The sequence below is a fragment of the Scyliorhinus canicula genome, chromosome 18, assembly GCF_902713615.1.
Source record: "Scyliorhinus canicula chromosome 18, sScyCan1.1, whole genome shotgun sequence".
In the NCBI taxonomy this organism is placed as follows: Eukaryota; Metazoa; Chordata; class Chondrichthyes; order Carcharhiniformes; family Scyliorhinidae; genus Scyliorhinus; species Scyliorhinus canicula.
In genome coordinates, this window is record NC_052163.1 from 81,530,943 (window position 1) to 81,551,692 (window position 20,750).

At 49.8% G+C, this 20,750-nt stretch overlaps 1 protein-coding gene across 4 annotated transcripts in view; it reads left to right on the forward strand.

The window, feature by feature from the left end:
- Positions 1 to 5,430: 5,430 nt before the first annotated feature.
- Positions 5,431 to 20,750, forward strand: part of LOC119952867 (death-associated protein kinase 3-like) — a 71,029-nt gene continuing 55,709 nt past the window's right edge. The window contains exon 1 of one of the 4 annotated variants that reach the window (XM_038776440.1): positions 5,431 to 5,526. The gene's annotated coding sequence lies outside the window, so the exon portion shown is untranslated. Of the gene's footprint in view, positions 5,582 to 20,750 lie in introns of all 4 variants that reach the window. The other 3 variants (XM_038776444.1, XM_038776439.1, XM_038776443.1) reach the window with 3 other exon arrangements.

Below are 20,750 nucleotides of genomic sequence, written 5' to 3' on the forward strand. Positions count from 1 at the left end.
AGAGCAATGCTGATCAAAGTACTTTATTACTTCATCGAATCTCTTGCTGTGCTGTCCTCTTCGCTGCTGAATGCGAAGGTGTTGCATATTTCTATTGCTTGAGGACCTGCTACTGTGAGCAGCAACACAATACGCCTCTCGTCAGGCTGTGTCTGCAGACCAAGGGCTGCAACATAGAAACTAAATTGCTGCTTGAAAACATGCCAATTTCCATCAACATTACCCGAGACGAGGCTGTGTGGTGCCTTCAAGCCCTCCATCTCTAACCTCACAGCCTTTCTGTGCGTTGAGATCCAGATGGCCATAGTTCACCAGGTCGGCGCAACACTTCTCTTTTCGTTCTTCAGCCTATTTCGCCTCATCTTCTCCGTTGTTATCTTTAATTGTTCTATACTCCTGGTACCATGTTTTGTTCTGTTATGGCCGTGATAATGATGTACACAGAACATCTAGTTGATTAACTAGAAAGATGATTTATTAACAAACACGTGGAAAGATAATGAACAAACTATAATACAAATGATGGCTACTAAATGAATTCTCCTGGAGCTACTCTAAGTGCGACTATTCTCTTGTTCAACTCAACTAGCGGGTGTCTCAAGTCACGTGATAGCTCTTCTATCGCCACCAGCTGGTTGGAGGTCGTATTGCTAACTATATACAGAACTGTGCACAGGCATATCACCACAGTTTTCACTGGAAAGACGGAGGTAGAGGTGAGACCTAATAGAGGTCTACAAAATTATGAGAGGCATAGACAGGGTGGATAGTCAAAGGCTTTTTTAAAAGGTGGAAATGTAAATTACAAGGGGCACAGGTTCAAGGTGGGAGAGGGAAAGTTTAAGGGAAATGTGCGGGATAAGTTTTTCACTCAGAGTAGTGGATGCCTGGAACACACTGCCAGAGGATGTGGTGCAGACACATTGGCAACATTTAAGAGGCATCTGGATGGGTATATGAATAGGGAGGAAATGGAGGGATACAGATTGAATAAAGGTACAGGTTTGGAGGGTCAAAGGGCCTTTTCCTGTGCTGTAGTTTATTTTGTTCTTTGTTAGAGATACTTTTCCCTCCCCAGCGTTCTGATCCTCTGTCCAAGCCGGTCCATGTTTAGTTCACACTCCAGACTTATCCGTCTCTTAGTCACAGAGTTGACCAGTCTGTATGTCTACAGCCTTTCTGGGTGTAACTGGAATTTTTTTGTTGTTGCAAATATGTACCTTATTCTAAAAATATCTGAAAGAACATTGGAAACGTTTCAAAATGGCCATCACATTAAGTGCAATAATATTCAGGTTCTCTACATAGATCACCTTTGAGGTGCTTCAAATGAGTGTGTCTGCTTCAATGCACGGAATATAACAGGTAAGACAGATGAACTAAAGCCTTGATTCACGTGTGGAACTTGATGTGGTTGCTGTAAAGGAGACTTGGTTAGAAAAGGGACAGGACTGGCAGTTAAATATTCCAGGATATAGATGTTTTAGACGTGACAGGGAGGAAGGTAAAGGAGGTGGGGAGAGAAGGTAAAAGAGAGGAGGTTAGAGAAAATATTACAGTTGTACAGTGGGAGGACACCATGGAAGAATCAAGTAACGAGGCATTGTGGGTAGAACGCAGGAACAGGAAGGGGGCAGTCACTATGGCGGGGGTGTGCTACAGGCCTCCCAACAGCACACAGGAAGTTGAAGAATAGATATGTAAGCAGATTCTGGATAGATATAGAAATAATAGGGTTGTTGTAATGGGAGACTTTAATTTTCCTCATATTGACTGGAAATCCCTTAGGGCTAGGGGTCTGGATGGAGGAATCTGTTAAGTGTGTCCAAGAAGGCTTTTTGGAACAATATGTGGATAGTCCGATTAGAGAGGGGCCTACATTGGACCTAGTACTAGGGAACGAGTCGGCCAGTCATCAAAGTTGCAGTGGGAGAACATGTGGTGAACAGTGACCACAATTCCGTAAGCGTTCGGATACACATGGAAAAGGACAAGTGTTGTCCTAGGGTTAAGATGTTAAATTGGGGGAAGGCTAACCACAACCAGATTAGGCAGGATTTGGAGGCTGTTGTTTGTAAGAGGCTGTTTGAGGGTAAATAGCCATTTGGCATGTGGGAGTCTTTTAAGGAGCAGTTGATCGGAATGTAGGACAGGCATGTGCCGGTAAAAAGGAAAGACAGGAAAGGCAGGATTCGGGAACCATGGATGACCGGGGAAATTGAGAATCTTGTCAAAAAGAAAAAAGATGCATAAGTCAGGTACAGGCAACTAAAAACAGATGAAGCACTTGAGGAATACAAGGAAAGTAGAAAAGAGCTCAAGCAGGGTGTTAAGAGGACAAAAAGGGGTCACAAAATGTCCTTGGCAGACAGGATTAAGGAGAATCCCAAGGCATTTTATACGTATATTAGGAACAAGAGGGTAGCTAGAGAAAGAGTTGGTCCACTCAAGGACAAAGGAGGGAAATTATGTGAACCAGAGGAAGTAGGTGAGATCCTTAATGAGTATTTTGCATCGGTATTCACAAAGAAGAGGGACACGTTGATTGGTGGTGTTTCAGAGGGATGTGTCAACACTTTACAACAGGTCATTATTACAAGGGAGGAAGTGTTAGGTGTGTTAAAAAGCATTGAGGTAGACAAATCCACAAGGCCAGATGGCATCTTTACCCAGATTACTGAGGGAGACAAGAGATGAAATCGATGGGCCTCTGACAGAAATCTTTGCTTCCTCGTTGGCCACAGGTGAGATCCCGGAGGATTGGAGGATCGCCAATGTTCTACCATTATTTAAGAATGGTTCCAAGGATAATCCGAGTAATTATTGGCCAGTGAGCTTGACGTCAGTGATAGTGAAAATGTTGGAAAAGATTCTCAGAGATAGAATCTATGCACATTCGGCAGTGAATGGTCTAATTAGCGACAGACAGCATGATTTTGTACGAGAGAGGTCATGTCTCACTAATTTAATTGAATTTTTTGAGGTGACAGAAATAATTGACAAGCGAAGGTCTGTGGATGTTGTCAACATGGACTTTAGTAAAGCATTTGATAAGGTCCCTCATGGCAGGCCTGTGCAAATGATTAAATCACATGGGGTCAGGGGTGAACTAACTGGATGGATTCAGAACTGGCTTGGCCATAGAAGACAGAGGGTAGCAGTGGAAGGGTGTTTTTCCGAATGGAGGTCTGTAACTAATGATGTACCACTAGTACTGGGATCAGTACTGGACTTCTGCTCTTTGTAACATATATAAATGACTTGGAAGAAAACATAACGGGTCTAATTAGCAAGTTTGCAGATAATACTAAGATTACACGAGTTGCGGATAGTGATGAAGATTGTCAGAGAATACAACAGGATATAGAGAGGCTGCAAAATTGGCAGAGAAATGGCAGATGGAATTTAACCCAGACAAATGCGATGTGATGCATTTTGGTAGATCCAATTCAGGTGGGAGCTGCAAAGTAAATGGCAGAACCATCAGGAGCATAGAGACACATTGAGATCTGGGCGAGCCGGTCCACTGATCCTTAAAAGTGGCAGCAGAGGTGGAAATTGTGGTAAAGAAAGCAAATGAAAAACTTGCCCTCATAGGACGGGGTATAAAGTATAAAAGCTTGAAAATTATGTCAGTTATATAGAACGTTGGTTAGGTCACATTTGGAATACTGTGTCCAATTCTGGTCACCGCACGACCAGAAGGACATGGAGGTTTTGGAGAGAGTACAGTAAAGATTTACAAGGATGTTGCCTGGTTTGGAGGGTATTAGTTATGAGGAGAGATTGAATAAACTGGGATTGTTCTCCCTAGAGAGACAGAGGCTGAGGGGCGACCTGATAGACGTTTATGAAATTATTAGGGGTATAGATAGGGTGAATAGTTGGAGGCTTTATCCCAGGGCGGAAATGATAATTACAAGGGAGCAAAAGTTCAAGGTGAGGGGGGAAAGGCTCAGCGGAGATGTGAAAGGGGGGGGGTGTTTTTTTGCACAGAGGGTGGTGGTGGCCTGGAATGCACTGCCAAGTGAGGTGGTTGAGGCAGATGACCTTTAAGACTTATCTAAATAGGCACATGAACATAGATTGGCATAGATGGGACACGTGATCGGCGCAGTCATAGAGGGCCGAATTGCCTGTTCCTGTGCTGTATTGTTAGAACATAACAGGCCCTTCGGCCCTCAATGTTGTGCCGAGCCATGATCACCCTACTCAAACCCACGTATGCTCCCTATACCCGTAACCCAACAACCCCCCCCTTAACCTTACTTTTATTAGGACACTACGGGCAATTTAGCATGGCCAATCCACCTAACCCGCACATCTTTGGACTGTGGGAGGAAACCGGAGCACCCGGAGGAAACGCACACAGGGGGAGGACGTGCAGACTCCACACAGACAGTGACCCAGCCGGGAATCGAACCTGGGACCCTGGAGCTGTGAAGCATTTATGCTAACCACCATGCTACCCTGCTGCCCCTTTGTAGCCATGATGTGGAGATGCCGGCGTTGGACTGGGGTGAGCACAGTAAGAAGTCTTACAACACCAGGTTAAAGTCCAACAGGTTTGTTTCAAACACGAGCTTTCGGAGCACGGCTCCTTTCGGAGCACGTCACCTGAAGAAGGAGCCGTGCTCCGAAAGCTCGTGTTTGAAACAAACCTGTTGGACTTTAACCTGGTGTTGTAAGACTTCTTACTGTGCCCCTTTGTAATACAATCAAAAAACGTTAGACATTTCAAAATGGTTATTACAAATGGTGTAAGGGCAGCACATTGGCACAGTGGTTAGCATTGCTGCCTCACGGCACCGAGGTCCCAGGTTCGATCCTGGTTCTGGATCACTGTCTGTGTGGAGTTTGCACATTCTTCCCGTGTTTGCATTGGGTTTTGCCCCCACAACCCAAAGATGTGCAGGGTAGGTAGATTGGCCATGCTATATTGCCCCTTAATTTAAAAAAAAATGAATTGGGTACTCTAAATTTATAAAAAAAACAAATGGTGTAATTGGTGTAATGAAATTTAAGCTGTCTACAGTTCTCATCCGCACTGACATTTACATTCACTTTGAAACAGGAGTTAGACTGAAGGCCTTTTTACTGCGCTGTGCTCTGTGTGACATCATAACCGACCAATCACAGAGCAGTATTGTTCCACACCGACGTCAATGAGACGAGGGGAAAGGTGGACTCTGGGTGAAGGACAACGTCACTACGTCATCAATGACCCGCCAGGTCATTGATTTTGCAGCCCTTCAATCCGTGGTGGAGTGAGGAGGCGGGAATTCGCTTACCGCTCACGTCGCATAGCCCGGAAACAGATAGGATGATTGACGCACAGCAGGACCAATCAGATGACAGGAAGGCGGGATTTCGCCACCCGCTGCACGTCAGACTGCGCGGAAGTCGGCTGGATGATTGATGTGCGGAGCGGCCAATCAGGCGGCGAAGTCTGCTGTGACGTGCGTTCCTCTCCGGTTGCTGTGGCCGTGCTGGGCTGGGCTGCGGGCAATGGAGGCTGGACCTGGGGTAAGGCCACTTCTCACCTGTAACCTCCACTCATACTGGGAGCGACCAGGGAACTGTGAGTGACTCCTCTCAGTCCCGAGCAATCCCCGGCTTCTTCCCTCCTTCAACTGAACAATGAATGTAGAATCAAAGGGGCTGCAAAGGAGCCAGGGTGGGGGAGGTCTGAGAAGGAATGCGGGGGTCTCTGAGAAAGAGCCCCCGGGAGGGGGGGGCGGAGTGGAGGGGTGTCTGAGAAGGAGTGGAGGGGTGTCTGAGAAGGAGGGGGGGGGGTCTGAGAAGGAGGGGGGGGGGTCTGAGAAGGAGGGGGGGGGGGGCTGAGAAGGAGGGGGGGGGGGGTCTGAGAAGGAGGGGGGGGGTCTGAGAAGGAGTGGGGGGGGGTCTGAGAAGGAGTGGGGGGGGGTCTGAGAAGGAGTGGGGGGGGGTCTGAGAAGGAGTGGGGGGGGGTCTGAGAGGGAGTGGGGGGGGTCTGAGAAGGAGTGGGGGGGGGGGGTCTGAGAAGGAGGGGGGGTCTGAGAAGGAGTGGGGGGGGTCTGAGAAGGAGTGGGGGGGGGTCTGAGAAGGAGGGGGGGTCTGAGAAGGAGTGGGGGGGGTCTGAGAAGGAGGGGAGGTCTGAGAAGGAGTGGGGGGGGTCTGAGAAGGAGTGGGGGGGGTCTGAGAAGGAGTGGGGGGGGGGTCTGAGAAGGAGTGGGGGGGGTCTGAGAAGGAGTGGGGGGGGTCTGAGAAGGAGTGGGGGGGCGTGTCTGAGAAGGAGTGGGGGGGCGTGTCTGAGAAGGAGTGGGGGGGCGTGTCTGAGAAGGAGTGGGGGGGCGTGTCTGAGAAGGAGTGGGGGGGGGTGTCTGAGAAGGAGTGGGGGGGGGGTGTCTGAGAAGGAGTGTCCCCCACTCCTCAGACACCTTCTGAGAAGGATCTGGGGGGGGGGGGGGGGGTCGTCTCAGAAGGTGACTAGTCGTTTTCCGCAGCGATCAGTGTTGGAACCACAAATATTCACAATATTCATTAATGATCTGGAAGAATGATGTGGAGATGCCGGCTTTGGACTGGGATGAGCACAGTAAGACGTTTTGCAACACCGGGTTAAAGTCCAATAGGTTTGTTTCAAATCACTACTTCTCGGAGTACTGCTCCTTTACCTGAGGAAGGAGCAGTGCTCCGAAAGTTAGTGATTTGAAACAAACATGTTGGACTTTAACCTGGTGTTGTAAGACTTCTTACTGTGGTCTGGAAGAAGGAACTGAGAGTATTGTTTTGCAAAGTTTTCAGATGGTACAAATATATGTAAAGTGACAGGTAGTGTTGTGGAAGCAGGGTGGCTGCAGTAGGATTTGGTGAGGCTCGGAGAGTAGGCATAAGTGGCAGATGTGGAAAATTATGAGGTTATTAATTTTGGCAGGAAGAATAGAGGCATAGACTTTTTTAAATGGGAAAAGGTTTTGGAAATCAAAAACACAAAAGACTTGGGAGTCTTAGTTCAGGATTCTCTTAAGGTTAACATGCAGGTTCAGTTGGCAATTAGGAAGGCAAATGCAATGTTGGCATTCGTTTTGAGAGGGCTAAGATACAACAGCATGGATAAATAGCTGACTTGTAAAGCAGACTAAGGCCAGCAGCGCGGGTTCAATTCCCGTACCAGCCTCCCCAAACAGGTGCCGGAATGGCGACTAGGGGCTTTTCACAGTAACTTCATTGACGCCTACTTGTAACAATAAGTGATTTTCATTAATTTCATTGGATGCTGCTGAGATTGTACAAGGCTCTGGTCAGATTCCATTTGGAATATTGTGAGCAGTTTTGAACTCCGTATCTAAGGAAGAATATGCTGGTCTTGAAGGAGGTCTAGAAGAGGTTCACAAAAATAATCCCGGGAATAAGGGGCTTGTCATATACTCTAGGATTTAGAAGATGAGGGGGGAATCTCATTGAAACTTACAAAATACTGAGGCCTAGATATAGTGGATGTGGAAAAGATGTTTCTGAAGGGACAATGAGGATCTCTTCAGCCAGAGGGTGGTGAATCTGTGGAACTCATTGCCAAAGAAGGCTGTGAAGGCCAAATCACTGAGTGTTTTAAGACAGATAGATTCTTGACTAATAATGGGATCAGGGGTTATGGGGAGAAGGCTGGAGAATGGGGATGAGAGGCGGATTAGTCACAATCAAATATTCTCCTATAATTTATGGCCTTATGGTTATAATTTAATATTTGTATTGAATGATGAGCGCCTCTGGGTTAAGTGCAAAATTGGAATGAGAGACACTCTAACCTGGGCTTGCTTTACTTGAAGAGAAAGGAGAGAGAAAGAGTTGTGTTTTTTGGAAAGTACATTTTAAATAACCACAGGAATCCATGTGTGTTTTGTGTGGGGATCTAAAATGCTTGCAGAGCCTTTGTGTGCTGTGATATACACGCACAAGCTGAGCATCATTCATGAAAGTGTATATCTTCAAATTAGACATATTTCATTGCCCTCAAAGATCATAGTTATCATGTCTCAAATATTTCAAAGTAACCTAGGCTTTGCCCAGATTAATTTGTTTTAAAATAATAGCAAAAATGTAGCTGCCTTTATCAAATCAGAGTTTTTTGTTGTAAACTGGTTGTTTTATTGAGAGATTAATTTTATGTTCAGGGTTTGTTAATATTAGATCTAGTGTGAAGGCTCTTGTTAATCGGTTTTCTCCATGACCTGTGTTCGTCGTATCTTACTGTGTAACAAGCTCTTGTAGTTATGGATATTATGTTTAATGTTACCAATGCCAGTCATTTAAAACATTAAAGTTCTTGTTGTGACGTTTGTTACTGTTAGTCCAAGACTAAGGAGGGGAAAATCAGTCTAGGTTTGCCAGTGACCCTTCCTGGAAAGTGCACAAAATGGACATTGTACAAGGGTTGAATGGCTGTTAACACTTGGATCACACAATGACTGACCATGCTGTCACTGAAATGAGAACTGTACCCCAGTTTCGAGTTTATTGGAGCAGTTAGTTGATCTCATCTGGGAAGCAGTGGAGAAACACCGTTGATCTTCCTGCAAACACGATGTGAGGAACATAGTCGAGTATGACAATCGCAGTAGTTATTGAGGCCTCTATGAAGTGGATTTAGGTGGTTAATAGTTTTGGCTCTGCTGTGATATCCTCATATACAAGATGCCCAGTGAAGATTGGATGAGGCACTGAGGTGTCATATCACCTGCAAAAACCATATGACAACATAACTTGCATTTATGTAGCACCTTTAGCATACAACTTTCCAAATAATAATCTTTATTAGTGGCACAAGTAGGCTTACATTAACACTGCAATGAAGTTACTGTGAAAATCCCCTAGTTGGCGCACTGCGGTGCCTGTTCGGGTACTCGGAGGGAGAATTCAGAATGTCCAATTCACCTTCAAGTACGACTTTCGAGACTTGTGGGAGGAAACTGGAGCACCCGGAGTAAACCCACGCAGACACAGGGAGAACATGCAGACTTGGCACAGACAGTGACCCAAGCCAAGAATCGAACCTGGGACCCTGGTGTTGTGAAGCAACATGGCAATATTTCACAGGAATATTGCTGAAAAGAGTGTTACCGAAACTGCGCTAGTATGTCTCCTTACTGCAATATTCAAGTTGTGTATTACCAAGCGAATGATTTCACAGGAGAACTATCAAATAAAGTTTGATACCAAACCACCTAAGGAGATGTTAGAGGACAGATTGGGTCAAGAGGTGTGGCAGCAGATGATGGTGTGTGCTGTGGTTATCAACTCTGTGTTCAGTGTTGCCTGGCTCAAGAGTGCCACTCTGGATTGGCATTTACTATAGAGGAATACAATGGGCTGCAAAGGTGCGCAGTTCTCTGGCCTCTGTTTTATTTGGGCCAGCTGAGCTTTTTGCCTCTTCCAATGTCTTCCAAACAGCCAACGTCCTAAGACATCAGTGACTGTCTCCCGGTTATCAGTGTCAATATTTGCCATCTTCATATCCTCCTTGTAGACACCCAGGAGGTCATGACCCAGTGACGAATTCAATGCCCAGAAGGTCTAGATATGCTGCCATTGTCCATCTGATGAATGTGGCTGAGCCAACACAGATGCTGTTAGATAGGAATAAGTGTGTGCGGAATAAGAATGCTCCAGGATCTGAGTTGGTGATCTTGTCCTGCCAAGAACTGCACAGGATACAGCTGAGACAGCAAAGGTGCAAACTTCAGTTTTTCTTTCTTTTGCCTCGCGTGTGTTGTCCACACTGCAGAGCAGTGTGCTAAAGATGCGCATCTGGTGTCACATTGTCAATGCTGCTGGATGGTGGTATGGCAGCATTCTGGACTGTGACATTTATCTTCCTGATGTTGATGGTCAACCAAACTCTTTACAGACATGTGCAAGTCTGCTCATTTGTCAGTGCAGGTGCTCCTCGGTATGGGATCCTTGTTTAGCATTGTCGGCTCAGAGCATCTCTCTGATGTGGACTTGGATTTCAGGCAAACAAGGCTAAGCAACTGAGCTGGAAGCCAATGTAAATCAGTGAGGCTGATGGGTGACTGAGTTTTAAATGAGTTCAAACTGAAAATGTGAGACTGGCCAGGAATATTGGGCAGTGCAGTGGTTAGCTGCCTCACTGCGCTAGGGACTCTGGTTCAATTCTGGACTTGGGTCACTGCCTGCGTGGAGTTTGCGCATTCTCCCTGTGCCTGTGTGGGTTTCCTCCAGATACTCTGGTTTCCTCCTACAATCCAAAGATGTGAAGGTACGTTGGATTAGCCATGCTAAACTGGCCCTTAACCCACACATCCCTGGGCACTAAGTGGGGTTGCAGGGAGAAGGGGTAGCCTGGATAGGGTACTCTTTCAGAGGATCGGTGCAGACTCGATGAGCTGAATGGCCTCCTTCTACACTGTGTAGGGATTCTGAGTACACTGGAATAGTCATGTCCAGGGGTAACAAAGGTATGGATGAGGTTTTCCGTAATAGTCGAGCTGGTATAGCGTTAGATGGATGATGTTACCCAAGTGAAGCGGGCAGTCTTGCTGATGGAATGGATGTGTGTATGTCTGGAATCTTAAATCGGGGTCAGATAAAATGTTGAAGTTGCATAGCATTGTGGGTCTGTGCAGTCTTGATGGGCCGAATGGCCGCGTGCATTGTAGAAATTCTGAGAGTCTAAACCTCCATTCTTGGCAAGGAGACCAAGATAAAGTGGATGTAACTCCCAAGTTTACCATGTTAACAAGGCAGGAGTAAGTGCAGTTCTAACACAGAGAATGTTGAGCAGTTAAGTCGGTAATACGCCGCAAATTCTTCGAGGAATGGTGCATTAAAAGTGACAATTTTATACAGCCATGACCTTGCTGTACTATTCTGTTGCAAGCTGAATCTATGCATGTTGAGGACAGACTTAGACAAAATGGCAATTTCATGAGCCAGAGGAAGTACTTCTCATCTTTAGACTGGTGGCCAGACACACTCCGTGAGCTCATTAAACCATGACCTGTTTTCTTTGTTCTGCCTCGGGTGAATATAAGGTCCCACGCTATTAGTCATTTATCTCATTCCTGCTGTGGGGCAAAATGACTCTGGGGTTTGGCCCTGTAACAGCAGTCACTACTTTTAAAACATAGAACAAAGGATTTGAAGTACAGAAGGAGACCATTCGGCCCATGGAGTCTGCATCGGCTCTTGGAAAGAGCACCCTACTTAAGCCCACACCTCCACCCTATTCCCGTAACCCAGTAACCCCACCTAACCTTTTGGACACTACAGGCAATTTATCATGGCCAATCCGCCTAATCTGCACATCTTTGGACTGTGGGAGGAAACTGGAATACCCGGAGGAAAAACACCCAGACACGGGGAGAACTTGCAGACTCCGCACAGACAGTGACTCAAGTCGGGAATCGAATCTGGGACCCTGGAGCTGTGAAGCAACTGTGCTAACCACTGTGCTGCCATGCTTCCCGTGATGTGAAGAGACAAGTCACCTCTTCCATAGCTGAAACAGGAAGTGTTGGAAACACGCTGGCCAGGCAGCAACGCTGGAGGTTTCCAGCATCTCCAGTATTTTTCTTTTGTTCCTTTTCTTACACAATGTTTTTGGAGGTGCCATAAATTTTCATTGTCAGCATTACATCAAATTGATGCCTGGATGCATAAACAGGTTGAGGGAGCATGAAGGTCCACTGTGTAGGAACTCCATCTGTGAATAACATTCATTACTGATGGATATACTCCCTTCCCAAGTGTAAAAAAGCAAATTACTGCGGATGCTGGAATCTGAAATGAAAGAAAAATTGCTGGAAAATCTCAGCAGGTCTGGCAGCATCTGTAGGGAGAGAAAAGAGCTAACGTTTCGAGTCCGATGACTTTGTCAAAGCTAACAGACAGAGAAAGTGGGAAATATTTATACTGTGGAGTGAGAATGAAAGATGAGTCATAGCCACACAAACCCAGGGAAACAGGGTATCAATGGCCACAGAAACCAAGGGGAAAGAATGCAAATGGCAGTCCCCAGAGAGAACAAAAGATGTGAACGGCCAAACAGCAGAGAAACGAACATCAGAGAGTGAACTGTAGATGTGGGGGGTGGGGAAGGGGGAAGCAAAGAGGAGAAAGGTGGATTAGATGCGGGGGGGTTAAATATAAATTAAGAAAGACAAAAAATGGTAAAAGATAGTTCAAATGAATTGGGATGAAAACAAATGGGTCGTGGTGGGGTAGAGTTAATCATCCGAAGTTGTTGAATTCAATGTTGAGATCGGAAGGCTTTAGCGTGCCTAACCGGAAGATGAGATGTTGTTCCTCCAGTTTGCGTTGAGCTTCACTGGAACATTGCAGCAGGCCAAGGGCAGACATGTGGGCATGGGAGCAGGGTCCTTTGTTAAAATGGCAAGCAATGGGAATGTCAGGGTCCTGAATGTGCACAGATTGAAGATGCTCAGCAAAGCGATCACCAAGTTTGCGTTTGGTGTCTCCGACATGGGGGAGACCACATTGTGAGCAGCGAATGCAATAGACAAAATTGGAAGAGATGCAAGTGAAACACTGCTTAACCTAGAATGAGTGTTTTGAACCTGGGTGTTAAGCATGATAGAGGCAAAGGGACAGGTGTTTCACCTTCTGCGATTGCATGGGAAGGTGCCATGGGTGATGGGGGTGGTGCTGGGTATGGTGGAGGAGTGGACTAGATTATCTCGGAGGCGAACGGTCTCTGCGGAATGCTGCCATTATCAGGCTCAGATGAGCCAACCCAATTCAGATCAGCTGCCCATTGAATCAAAGTCGGTCCTTTATTTGTACATGCGTATTGCCATTCCCAGACCAGGCTGGGTGCGTCAGGTTTTTTTTTTGTTAAAAAACAACTACCTGAACTGTAAAAGCTTATGTGTGTGTGTGTGTGTGTGTATATATATATATATATATATATATATATATATATATGCAAAAGCATGTGAAAATCTAATGGTACAGTATTGTCTACTTCAGCCAAAGTTTTTTTTAAGACGCTATGTCAATACGTAATTCATCAATACAGGCGACACGGTGGCACAGTGGTTAGCACTGCAGCCTCACAGCGCCAGGGACCCCGGTTCGACTCTGGCCTTGGGTGACTGTGTGGCGATTGCACATTCTCCCTGTGACTGCGTGCGGTTTACACATTCTCCCTGTGACTGTGGGTTTCCTCCGGGTGCTCTGGTTTTCCTCCCACACTCCAAAAACGTGCAGGTTAGTTGGATTGGCCATGCTAAATTGACCCTTCATATTCAAAGATGTGTTAGTTATAATAATAAGAATGATCTTTACTATTGTCACAAGTAGGCTTGCATTAAAACTGCAATGAAGTTCTGTGAAAATCCCCTCGTCGCCACACACCAGCACCTGTTCGGGTACACTGAGGGAGAATTCAGAATGTCCAATTCATCTAATAAGCACGTCTTTTGGGACGTGTGGGAGGAAACTGGAGTACCCGGAGGGAACCCACGCACACACAGTGAGCATGTGCAGACTCCTGAAAGACAGTGACCCAAGCCACGCACAGCCAGTGACCCAGGCCAGGAAGTGGACACGGGTCCCTGGCGCTGATAAGCAACACTGCCTACCATTGTGCTACCATGCCGCCCAGATTAGGTGGACTGGCCATGATCAATGCATGTGGATAGGGTGTATGGTAGTGGACCTCTTTCAGAGGGTCAGTGCAGACTAGATGGGCCAAATGAACTGCACTATAGGGATTCTATGAATTGAAACACTCCATGGCAGTTCACAGGAGTGCTATAAAGCAAACTTTTGATAACACACCACAGATGGCAGGTGACCAAAAGCTTGGTCAAAAGAGGTAGGTTTTGCAGAGTATCTTAAGGGAGGTGGAGAGATTTAGGATTGGAATTAGCATCTAGGCAGCAGAAGGTGCGATCGCCAGTGCTGGAGCAATTAAAATGCGGGATGCTCAAGTGGACAGAATTGGAGGAGTGCTGATATCGCAGAGGCTTGTGGGGCTGAAGGAGATTACAGAGATGGCGAAGGAGCGAGGTCATGGAGGGACCTGAAATCAAAAATGAGAATTTTCAAAGCCAGATTTTGCTGGGAGCCGATGTGTCTGCGAGCACAGGGGTGACCGGTGAATGGGACTCTGTGAAAGCTGGGACACAGGCAGCAGAATTCAAGATGACCTCAAGTTTACAGAGGGTAGAATTTGGAAGGCTCACCAGGAGTGCATTGGAGTAATTGGGTCTTGAGATAACAGAGAAATGGTTGAGCATTTCAGTAGCATATGTGCTGAGGCAGAGGTGAGGCAGGCGATGTTACAGAGGTGAAAATAGGTGACCTTAGTCATAGTGTGGATATGTGGTCGGAAACTCGTATTTGGATCAAATCTGACACCAAGGTTATCAGAGTTTAACTTAACATAACTTTTTTTTTTAAATAATTTTTATTGAAAGAGTTTTTCCATACAGACATTTACCCCTACTAATTTTTAAATTATTTACAACACAATCCCTCTAGGCAAATATCCCTCCCTCGCCTGCCCTCGTCGCGCGCACCAGTCCCCCCCCCCCCCCCCCCCCCCCCCAAGCAACAACTTAACAAACAAGGCAGCCTACAGTTTCAGACATGAGCAGCGAGCAGACTTGCCCGCGTTACAGTCGTGCATGTCCGCCCACGACCATTGCTGCCCCCCCCCTTCCCCTCCCCTCACTCCCCCTCCCCTCCCCCCCCCCCCCCCCCCCCCCCCCCCGGGTTGCTGCTGCCACGACCCCGTACGCCTATCTCTGATCTAAAAAGTCAAGGAAAGGTTGCCACCGCCTGGAGAATCCCTGTACCGACCCTCTCAGGGCAAATTTGATCCTTTCTAGCTGAATATAGCTAGCCATATCGTTAATCCAAGTTTCAACGCTTGGAGGCCTCGCGTCCTTCCATTGAATTAATATCCTTCGTCGAGCCACTAGGGACGCAAAGGCCAGTATTCCGGCCTCCCTAGCCTCCTGTACCCCCGGTTCTACCCCGACCCCAAAGATCGCAAGCCCCCATCCTGGTTTGACCCTGGACCCCACCACCTTCGACACCGTCCTTGCCACCCCCTTCCAGAACCCTTCCAGCACCGGACATGCCCAGAACATATGCACATGGTTCGCTGGGCCTCCCAGACATCTGACACACCTGTCCTCACCCCCAAAGAACCGGCTCATCCTTGTCCCCGTCATGTGAGCTCTATGCAGCACCTTAAATTGAATGAGGCTCAGCCTCGCACACGAGGAGGAAGAATTGACCTTCTCCAGTGCATCCGCCCACGTCCCGTCTTCTATCTGCTCTCCCAGCTCCACTTCCCACTTGGCTTTCAGCTCCTCCCCTGATGCTTCTTCCGCCTCCTGCATTATCTTGTAGATGTCTGATATCTTCCCCCCTCCGACCCAGACCCCCGAGAGCACCCTATCACTCGCCCCCTTACTGGGGAGCAGGGGGAACCCCTCCACCTGCCGCCTAGCAAATGCCTTCACTTGTAAATATCTGAACATGTTTCCCGGGGGGAGCTCAAACTTCTCCTCCAGCCCTCCCAGGCTCGCAAACCTCCCCTCTATAAACAGGTCCTTCAGCTGCCGTATGCCCACCCTGTACCAGCTCTGAAATCCCCCGTCGATGTTCCCCGGGATGAATCTATGGTTCCCTCTTATTGGCGCCGCCAACAGACCTCCCATTTCCCCCCTGTGTCGCCTCCACTGCCCCCATATCTTGAGGGTGGCCGCCACCACCGGGCTCGTGGTGTACCTCGTGGGGGGGAGCGGCCATGGTGCCGTTACTAGGGCCCCCAGGCTTGTGTTGCCACAGGACGCCCTCTCCATTCGTTTCCAAGCTGCCCCCTCCCCTTCCATCATCCACTTGCGCACCATTGACACATTTGCCGCCCAGTAATACCCCGAGAGATTGGGTAGTGCCAGCCCTCCACTGTCCCTACTCCGCTCCAAAAAGACCCTTCTCACCCTTGGGGTGCCATGCGCCCACACGTAGCTCATGATGCTACTCGTCACCTTTTTGAAGAAGGCCCCAGGGAGGAAGATGGGCAAGCACTGAAATAAAAACAAGAACCTTGGGAGGACCGTCATTTTGATTGACTGCACCCTCCCCGCCAGCGACAACGGTACCATGTCCCACCTCTTAAATTCCTCCTCCATCTGTTCCACCAGCCTGGAAAAGTTCAACTTGTGGAGGGTCCCCCAGTTCCTTGCCACCTGCACCCCTAAGTACCTAAAGCTCTTTCCTGCTCGCTTGAAGGGGAGTCTCCCAATACCCTCTCCCTGATCCCCCGGGTGTATCACAAAAACCTCGCTCTTGCCCAAATTTAGTTTGTACCCCGGAAAGTCCCCAAACTCTGCTAATAGTTCCATTATCTCCGGCATTCCCCCTTCTGGGTCTGCCACGTACAGCAGTAGATCATCCGCATACAGCGATACGCGATGTTCCTCCCCTCCCCTAGTCAGTCCTCTCCAACCCCCTGAACCCCTCAGTGCCATCGCCAACGGTTCAATCGCCAGTGCGAAAAGTAGGGGGGATAGGGGACATCCCTGCCTGGTCCCTCGGTGGAGCCCGAAATACTCCGACCTCCTCCCGTTTGTCACTACACTCGCCGTCGAGTAGAGCAACTTCACCCACTTAATAAACCCTTCCCCAAACCCAAACCGTTCCAACGTCTCCCACAGGTACTCCCACTCCACCCTATCGAATGCCTTCTCCGCGTCCAGCGCTACCACTATCTCAGCCTCCCCCTCCACTGCCGGCATCATAATTACATTCAGCAATCTCCGCACGTTCGTGTTGAGCTGCCGCCCCTTCACGAACCCTGTCTGGTCCTCATGGATTACCCCTGGCACACAATCCTCTATTCTAGCTGCCAGGATCTTTGCCAGCAACTTGGCATCCACGTTCAGAAGCGAGATAGGCCTGTAGGACCCGCACTGCACGGGGTCTTTATCCCGCTTCAATATCAGGGAGATCAGAGCCTGCGACATTGTCGGGGGCAGAACCCCCCCCTCTCGCGCCTCATTAAAGGCTCGTACCAGTACCGGTCCCACCAAGTCCACATTTTTCTTGTAGAATTCCACCGGGAACCCATCTGGCCCCGGCGCCTTCCCCGCTTGCATCTGACCTATTCCCTTGACTAGCTCCTCTAGCCCTATTGGCGCCCCCAGCCCTTCTACCAGCCCCTCCTGGACCCTTGGGAACCTCAATTTGTTTAGGAAGTCCTCCATTCCCCCTCTCCTCGTCGGCGGCTCAGACCGATATAAAATCCCTGAAGACCCCATTCACTTCTTGCCCCTTCTGCACTACCTTCCCGCCCCTCTCCTTCACTCCCCCAATCTCCCTAGCCGCATCTCGTTTGCGAAGCTGGTGTGCCAGCATCCTGCTCGCCTTTTCCCCATACTCATAGACCGCGCCCTGTGCCCTTCTCCACTGCGTCTCTGCCTTCCTGGTGGTCAGCAGGTCGAACTTGACCTGCAGGCTGCGCCGTTCTCCCAGCAGCCCCTCCTCTGGTGCCTCCGCATATCTCCTATCCACTTCCAATAGCTCCCCCACCAGCCTCTCCCTCTCCTGCCTCTCCTTTCTTTCTCTGTGCGCCCTTATGGAGATCAGCTCTCCCCTGATCACTGCCTTCAGGGCCTCCCAGACCATCCCCACCTGCACCTCACCCGTGTCATTCAAGTCCAGATAGCTCTCAATGCTCTTCCGGACCCTTTTACACACCTCGTCATCCGCTAACAGCCCCACATCCAGCCGCCACAGCGGGCGCTGGTCCCGCGCCTCCCCCATTTCCACATCCACCCAATGTGGTGCATGATCAGAGATCGCAATGGCCGAGTACTCAGCTTCCCGTACCCTCGGGATCAGCCCCCTGCTCAACACGAAGAAATCGATTCTGGAGTACACTCTATGGACGTGGGAGAAAAAGGAATACTCCCTCGCCCTCGGCCTACCAAACCTCCATGGGTCTACTCCTCCCATCTGCTCCATGTACCCCCTCAGCACTTCTGCCGCTGCCGGCCTCCTATTGGTCCTTGAGCTTGATCTGTCTAGCCCGGGGTCCAGCACTGTGTTAAAGTCCCCCCCCATGATCAAGCCCCCTGCCTCCAGTCCCGGAATGAGGCCCAATAGGCGCCTCATAAAACCCGCGTCATCCCAGTTCGGGGCATATACGTTGACCATCACCACTTTCTCCCCCTGCAGCTTACCCTTCACCATCACATACCTACCCTCCTTATCCGCCACCACCTCCTCCGCCACGAACGACACCCTCTTTCCCACCAGAATTGCCACCCCCCGGTTCTTTGCGTCCAATCCAGAATGGAACACCTGTCCCACCCACCCCCTTCTCAGGCGAACCTGGTCCACTACCTTCAAATGGGTCTCCTGTAACATTGCTACATCAGCCTTCAGTCCCTTCAGGTGTGAGAATACCCTTGATCTCTTGACCGGCCCATTCAGCCCCCTCACGTTCCAAGTGATCAGCCGGGTCGCGGGACGACCCGCCCCCTTCCCCTGCCGATTAGCCATGTCCTGTTCCCTGCTCGCCCCTGACCCGCTCCCCATGGCGATGTCCCCCTCCCCCCACCTCTCCAGTCCTCCACTTCCCGTTTCTGGTCTTTTCAGCAGCAACCCGGTGCCCCTCCCTAACCCCCCCCCCCCCCCCCCCCCCCCCCCCCAGGCTAGGACCCCTCCTAGCCGCGATGTACCCTCCATCGTACTCCCGTAAGTCAGCTGGTTCACGCTGACCCGGCTGCTCCTGCCACACTCCGACTCCCCCCGGCTCGGGGTGGGGGGGGGGGGGGGCCTCCCCCCCCTTGCCACTCCTCCCTGGCCCCGCCCCGCTTTCAATTTTCCAGCGCGGGGAAGATCGCCATTGCTAGCCACGCCCCGCACTCCTCCCCTCCCCCCTCCTCTGCCCCGCGCGCGGGGAAAACAGAGGAAAGCCCGCGCTTTCGCCCTGCCACACCCCACCCCGCCATCTTCAGTTCCACCCCCGTCCCCGTCCATGCCTGTAAAGAACCCCCCCTAGGAGCCCATATCCCCGATCTGCTCTCCCCCCTGTCCCGCCTCCCCAACTTAACATCATAAATAACAGATAGATAACAAATAACAATGTACTTAACAGTCGCCCTCTACCAAACAGCATAAATAACCATAAATAACCATGAATAACCACAATAACAATAACTAAGGGAAGTTGGCAAAGGGGGGAAAAAACATCAGAAGAAAAACCCACAGCAAGAGTTCAAAATCCAAACAAAGAATTCAGCTGAAAGTACCCGAGCGGCTACGGCCGCCAAGTATCCCCTGGGTCTAATTCGAGTCCAGTTTCTCTTCCTGTACAAAGGCCCACGCCTCCTCTGGGGACTCAAAATAGTGGTGTTGGTTCCTGTAGGTGACCCACAAGCGCGCTGGCTGCAGCATTCCGAACCTGATCCGTTTTGCATGTAGCACCGCCTTCGTCCGGTTGTACCGGGCCCGCCACTTTGCCACCTCCGCACTCCAGTCCTGGTAGACCCTCACCGTCGAATTCTCCCACTTGCTGCTCCTTTCCCTCTTGGCCCACTCCAGCACTCTCTCACGGTCGCTGAGTCGCTGGAACCGCACCAGCACCGCCCTCGGGGGCTCATTTGCTCTTGGCCTCCTAGCCATGACCCTGTAGGCCTCTTCCAGCTCCAGGGGCGAAGGGACGGCCCCTGCCCCCATCAGGGAGCTCAGCATTTCTGCTACGTATCCCGGGAGGTCTGACCCCTCCAGGCCTTCTGCCAGGCCCAAGATCCTCAGGTTCTTCCGCCTCATTCGGGTATCCAGCTCCTCAAAACGACTCTGCCATTTCAGGTGGAGTGCCTCGTGCACCTCTACCTTTCCCACGAGGACCGTGGCCTCCTCCTCCCTCGCAGTCATCTCCTGCTGCAGCTCCCGAATCGACGCCTCTTGGGTCGCCTGGGCTCCCATCAGCCTGGTGGTCGTCGCATTCATTGACTCCAAGAGCTCCATTTTCAGCTCCGTAAAGAAGCGCAGGAGAGCGGCCTGCTGCTCCTCCGCCCATTTCCTCCATTCCTCGGGTGCGCCACCGGCCGCCATTTTGGTCTTCTTCCCCCGCTTTTTTTTGGGAGCTGCTGTTGCTTTCTTTACCACCCCACTCCGGGTACCGACCATAAAGTTGGTCTGGTTCTCTTCAGGGAGCCTTCCCCCACCGGGATTTGTCCTTACAGCGCCGTTGGGGCCCTCCAATCGGCCCGAAAACACCTTTGTAGCAGGAGCAGCCAAACGTGCGACTTAGCTGGTCATAGCCGCAACCGGAAGTCCTTAACATAACTTAACTTTAACTTAACTTAACATATGGGGCAGCATGGTAGCATTGTGGATAGCTCAATCGCTTCACAGCTCCAGGGTCCCAGGTTCGATTCCGGCTTGGGTCACTGTCTGTGCGGAGTCTGCACATCCTCCCCGTGTGTGCGTGGGTTTCCTCCGGGTGCTCCGGTTTCCTCCCACAGTCCAAAGATGTGCGGGTTAGGTGGATTGGCCATGATAAATTGCCCTTGGTGTCCAAAATTGCCCTTAGTGTTGGGTGGGGTTACTGAGTTATGGGGATAGGGTGGAGGTGTTGACCTTGGGTAGGGGGTAGGGTGCTCTTTCCAAGAGCCGGTGCAGACTCGATGGGCCGAATGGCCTCCTTCTGCTCTGTAAAATTCTATGTTCATAGTCAGAAGTGATCTTTGCATTTTTGC